Source organism: Eumetopias jubatus, unplaced genomic scaffold (assembly GCF_037043125.1).
Source record: "Eumetopias jubatus isolate StellerSeaLion01/CBP00866 unplaced genomic scaffold, mEumJub1_p1.0 scaffold_2, whole genome shotgun sequence".
Lineage (NCBI taxonomy): Eukaryota > Metazoa > Chordata > Mammalia > Carnivora > Otariidae > Eumetopias > Eumetopias jubatus.
Window position 1 is genome coordinate 122,328,101 of NW_028274808.1, and position 6,973 is coordinate 122,335,073.

Here is a 6,973-nt window from a genome sequence, read left to right on the forward strand (position 1 = left end):
GTGTGCCTGAGATAGAAATGCTTGGTCACAGGCTGGGTGAGCATGGAGTGCTGCCAGAGACTGGAGTCTGGGAGACAGGAGTGATTGACTTCTTTTACCTGAGGATGCACTGAGTTCTGGGGCTGGAGATTGAGAGGCTGCCATTTTCATTCTCATCCTCTAAAGCTGCGTGGAAGACCTTTAGGGAACAAAAGCCACATAGAGCAATCCTGAGCAGATTACTTAGGCTGGCCCCCGGGGAAGGGCGGTGCAATTCTGCCCAGGGCAAAGACACTTGAGAATCAACACAACAGGCCCCTCCCCCAGAAGATCAGCAAGAACGTCCAGCTGAGACCAAGTTTACTGATCACTGAGAACTGCAAAACTCCAGCAGTAGGGGAATATAGCATTTATAATTCATGGATTATTTTCCCCATGATTCTTTAGTCCTTCAATTTTAATTTTTTTCTCTTTCCCTTTTCAACCAATTTCTTATTTTATCAACTCTTTTTAAAAAATCTTTTTTAATTTTCATTTTTACAATTACATTCTATCCTTTTGTTGTATTTAATTTTATTTTTGTATATGTATGTTTTTCTTTCTTAACAATTTTGGGATATAGATTCTTCTAACAAACAGACCAAAATACACCAAGTGTATAGTGTATTGCTGTGTTCTGTCCACCTCTCTGATTATATTCCTTCTTTTTTTGGTCTTTTAATTTCATTTTTACTGTTACATTCTATCCTTTCATTGTATTTAATTTTATTTTATATATTTATTTAATTATATTTATATATAGGTTTTTCTTTCTTTACAATTTTGTGATCTAGTTTTCTAACAAACAGACCAAAATACACACAGGATCCAGTGTTTTGCTCTGTTCTGTTCAGCTGTCAAATTACATTCTTTTTTTTTTCTTTTAATTAAAAATTTTTTTTCAGTTTCAGTCTCTTCTGATTTGTTTAGTGTATATTTTTCTGGAGTCATTGTTGCCATTTTAGCATTTTTTTCTCTCATTCATCTATGCTTTGGACAGACTGACAAGACTGAAAAACATACCTCGAAAAAGAACAAGAGGGAGTACTGACTGCCAGGGACCTAATCAGTATGGACATAAGTAAGATGTCAGAACTAGAGTTCAAAATAATGATTATAAAGAAACTAGCTGGGCTTAAAAGAAGCATAGAAGACACCAAAGAATCCCTTTCTGGAGAAATAAAAGAACTAATATCTAATCAAGTCAAAATCAAAAAGTTTATTAATGAGATGCAACAAAAAATGGAGGCTCTAACTGCTAGGATAAATGAAGCAGAAGAGAGAATTAGTGATATAGAAGACGAAATGATGGAGAATAGAGAAGCTGAGAAAAAGGTAAACAACTACTGGACCACAAGGGGAGAATTCAGGAGATAAATGAATTCAAGAGATAAATAGTTACTCTGAATGTAAATGGGAGAAATGCCCCAAACAAAAGATACGGGGTATAAGACTGTATAAAAAAGCAAGACCCATTGATATGCTATCTGTAAGAGACTCATTTTAGACCCAAAGACATCTCCAGATTTAAAGTGAGGGGGTGGAAAATAATTTATCATCCCAATGGACATCAAAAGAAAGCTGGAGTAGCAATCCTTATATCAGACAAATTAGATTTTAAACAAAAGATTGTAATAAGTGTTGAGGAAGGACACCATATCACACTTCAAGTGTCTATCCAACAAGAAGATCTAACAATTGTAAATATTTATGCCCCTAACATGGGAACAGCCAATTATATAAGCCAATCAATAACAAAATTAAAGAAACACATTGATAATAATACAATAATAGGAGGGGACTTTAAAACCACACTCACTGTAATGGACGGATCATCTAAGCAGAAGATCAAGGAAACAAGGGCTTTGAATGACACAGTGGACCAGGTGTACTTCACAGATAAATTCAGAGCTTTGCATCCTAAAGCAACAGAATACACATTCTTCTTGACTGCACATGGAACATTCTCCAGAATAGATCACATACTGGGTCACATATCAGGTCTCAACTGATATCCAAAGATTGGGATCATTCCCTGCATATTTTCAGACTACAATGCTTTGAAACTAGAACTCAATCACAGGAGGAAATTTGGAAATAACTCAAATACATGGAGGCTAAAGAGCATCCTACTAAAGGATGAATGGGTTAACCAGGAAATCGAAGAATTTTAAAAATACATGGAAACAAATGAAAATGAAAACACAACTGTGCAAAAACTTTGGGATGCAGCAAAAGTGGTCCTAGGAGGGAAGTAGATAGCAATACAAGCCTCTCTCAAGAAACAAAAAGATCTCAAATATCCAACCTACACTTACACCTAAAGCAGCTGGAGAAAGGACAGCAAATAAAACCTAAACCCAGCAGGGGAAGAGAAATAATAATGATTAGAGCAGAAATCAGTGAAATAGAAACCAAAAGAACAGTAGAGCAGCTCAACAAAACTAGAAGCTGGTTCTTTGAAAGAATCAGTAAGATTGATAAATCCAGGGTCAGACTTATCAAAAAAAAAGGAGAAAGGACCCAAATAAATAAAATCATGAATGAAAGAGGAGAGATCAAATCAACACTGAAGAAATAAAAACAATTATAAGAACATATTGTGAGCAATTGCATGCCAACAAATTAGGCAATGTGGAAGAAATGGATGCATTCCTGGAAACTTATAAACTACTGAAACTGAAATAGGAAGAAATAGAAAACCTGAACAGATCCATAACCATCAAGGAAATTGAAGTAGTAATAAAAAATCTCCTAATGAACGAGAGTCCAGGGCCAGATGGCTTCCCAGGGGAATTCTACCAAACATTTAAAGAAGAATTAATACCTATTCTTCTGAAGCTGTTTCAAGAAATAGAAACGGAAGGAAATCTTCCAAACTCGTTCTATGAGGCCAGCATTACCTTGATCCCAAAACCAGACAAAGACCCCACACAAAGAAGAATTACAGACCAATATCCCTGATAAAAATGGATACAAAAATTCTCACCAAGATACTAGTCAATGGGATCCAATAGTACATTAAAAGGATTATTCACCAAGTGGGATTTATTCCTGGGCTGCAAGAGTGGTTCAACATCTGCGAATCAAGCAATGTGATACACTACATTAATAAAAGAAAGAACAAGAACCATATGATCCTCTCAATAGATGCAGAAAAAGCATTTGACAAAGTACAGCATCCTTTCCTAATTAAAACTCTTCACAGTGTAGGGATAGAGGGACCATACCTTAATATCATAAAAACATATACAAAAAGCCCACAGAAAATATCATTCTCAATGAGGAAAAACTGAGAGCTTTTCCCCTAAGGTCAGGAAAACCGCAGAGATGTTCATTATCACCACTGCTGTTCAACATAGTACTAGAAGTCCTACCCTCACTAATCAGACAAAAATAAATAAACAAAAATAAAAGGCATCTGAATCGGCAAAGAAGTCAAACTTTCACTCTTCGAAGATGACATGAAACAATATGTGGAAAACCCAAAAGACTCCACTACAAAATTACTAGAACTCATACAGGAATTCAGCAAAATGGCAGGATATAAAATCAATGCACAGAAATCAGTGCATTTCTATAAACAAAGAGTGAGACTGAAGAAAGAGAGATTAAGGAGTAGATCCCATTTACAATTGTGCCAAAAATCATAAGATACCTAGGAATAAACCTAACCAAGAGGCAAAGGATCTGTACTCAGAAAACTATAGAACACTCATGAAAGAAATTGATGAAGACACAAAGAAATGGAAAAACTTTCCACGCTCATGGATTGGAAGAACAAATATTGTTAAAATAGCTATGCTACCTAGAGCAATCTACACATTCAATGTAATCCCTATCAAAATACCATCAACTTTTTTCACAGAGCTGGAACAAATCATCCTAAAATTTGAATGGAACCAGAAAAGACCCTGAATAGCCAAAGGAATGTTGGAAAAGAAAACCAAAGCTGGTGGCATCAAAATCCTGGACTTCAAGCTCTATTAAAAAGCTGCAATCAAGACAGTATGGTACTGGCACCAAAACAGACACGTGGATGAATGGAATAGAATAGAGAACTCAGAAATGGACCCTCAACTTTATGGCAACTAATCTTCTGCAAAGCAGGAAAGAATATCCAATGGAAAAAAGACAGTCTCTTCAACAAATGGTGTTGGGAAAATTGGACAGCCACCTGGAGAAGAATGAACCTGGACCATTTCCTTACACCATACACAAAAATAGACTCTAAATGGATGAAAGACCTAAATGTGAGACAGGAATCCATCAAAATTATACAGGAGAACACAAGCAGCAACCTCTGTGACCTTGGCCACAGCAACTTCTGGCTAGACACGTCTCCAAAGACAAGGGAAACAAAATCAAAAATGAATTATTGGGACTTCATCAGGATAAAAAGCTTTTGCACAGCAAAGGAAACATTTGACAAAACCAAAAGACAACTGACAGAATGGGAGAAGGTATTTGCAAATAACTTATCAGATAAAGGGCTAGTATCCAAAATCTGTAAAGAATTTATCAAACTCAGTACCCAAAGAACAAATAACCTAATGAAGAAATGGGCAGAAGACATGTGAACAGCCATTTCTCCAAAGAAGACAAACGGCCAACAGACACATGAAAAAATGCTCCACATCACTTGACATCAGCTAAATACAAATCAAAATCACAATGAAATACCACCTCACACTAGTCAGAATGGCTAAAATTAACAAGTCAGGAAATGACAGATATTGGCAAGGATGAGGAGAAAGGGGAACCCTCTTACACTGTTGGTGGGAATGCAAGCTGGTGCAGCCACTCTGGAAAACAGTATGGACGTTCCTCAAAAAGTTGAAAATAGAGCTACCCTATGACCCAGCAATTGCACTACTAGGTATTTACCCCCAAAGATACAAAAGTAGTGATCTGAAGGGGCACCTGCACCCCAATGTTTATAGCAGCAATGTCCACAATAACCAAACTATGGAAAGAGCCCAGATGTTCATTGACAGATGAATGGATGAAGAAGATGTGATTTTGATATACAATGGAATACTACTCTGCTATCAAAAAAATGAAATCTTGCCATTTGCAAGGATGTGGATAGAACTTGAGGGTATTATGCTAAGTGAAATAAGTCAATCAGAGAAAGACAATTACCATATGATCTCACTCATGTGGAAATTAAGAAACAACACAAAGATCATAGGGGAAGAGAGGGAAAAATAAGATGAAATCAGAGAGGGAGACATACTATAAGAGACTCTTAATCATAGGAAACAAACTGAAGATTGCTGGAGGGGAGTGGGTGACTTGGTGATTGACATTAAGGAGAACAGTGGGTATTTTTTAAGACTAATGAATCACTGACCTCTACCTCTGAAACTAAAAATACATTTTATGTTAATTAATTGAATTTAAGTTTAAAAATGACAAAAAAGAAAAACTGTTTTATGTTTACAGGGTAAACAGTTATTTTTAAAATCTTATCATAATAACCATAATAGAGAACAAAATTGGACTTTAGTAAAAGTAAAAACTTACATTCATCAAAAGACACCATTAAGGGGTGAAAAGGGAAGCCAAAGATCAGAATATATTCATGAAACTTCTATAAGCTCAAAGACAGTTATCCTCCAGAAAGGCTAAGAATAAAAAGATGAACTATAGCAGGGGTTAGTGAAGATGTGGAGAAATGAACTTTCACAGTGTTAATTGCTGATGGGATTGTTGATTGGTACAGCCACTCTGGAAATTTGTTTGACAGTATCTATGAAACAGTCTTACATATAACTCAGCAATTTCATTCCTGTATAGTCAGTACTTATGTTCACCAAATATGTGTACATGAATGGTTACAGTGGCTTTATTCATAATCTTAATCATCTGAAAACAACCCAAATGTACATCAATATAATAATGGATAAATTAACTGTGGTATAGTCATACAGTGGCATATCATTCATAAGACTGCCACATGCATCAAAATAGATGAATCTCAGAAACACAATAATGCACAACAGAAGCCAGGCACAAAACAGCACATATTGTATAAGTCCATTTATATGAAGATCAAAAGCAGGCAAAGCGAATTTATGGTTATAAAGTTCAGGATAATATTACCTTTGGGGAAAATTAGTTAGGAGAGGCATAATGGAATCTCCTAGAGTGGTGGAAATGCTTCTAGAGTGTTTGATCTAGGTTGTGGTTACATGAGTGTATACATCTATAAAAATTCCTTTACCTGAAATGAAAGACATTTTCAGAGAAAAAAAAATTGAAGGAATTAATCAATAGTAGGTGTGCATTCAAATAATAAAAAAGGGACTGCTTCAGTCAGAAAGAAATGATCCCAGATAGAAGCATGGAAATGCAGGAGGCAGTATATAGCAAAGGAAAGTGTCAAATGTGGGTTAATATTAACTGTATAAAACAATAATAGTAATGCCAAATAACTTAATATCTAGAATTAAAATGCTTGACAGCAATAACACAAAAGGAGAGAAGGAGCAATTAATAGTGTGAAAGTATTCTAAAGTCACAAAAAGGTAGAATAAGAGGACCCTAAGCTCTCCTCATTCCATGGATACAACTAGATAATATTCGGGCGCCTGGGTGGCTCAGTTAGTTGGTTGGGCGACTGCCTTCCGCCCAGGTCATGATCCTGGAGTTCCGGGATTGAGTCCTGCATCGGGCTTCCTGCTCAGCAGGGAGTCTGCTTCTCCCTCTGGCCCTCCCCCCTCTCATGCTCCCTCTATTTCATTCTCTCTCTCAAATAAATAAATAAAATCTTAAAAAAAAAACTAGATAATATTCATCTCTTTGAAGTACCCAGAAAATGGCCTGAAGGCTGGCAGAACAAACTCCACCACTAAAGGTAGAGAAGAGACCACACTGAAGAGGGTAGGAAGTTAAGAGATTTGGTGGGGAGTGAAACCATGGCCATCTGTGGTGTGTGGGGGTGAAGTTG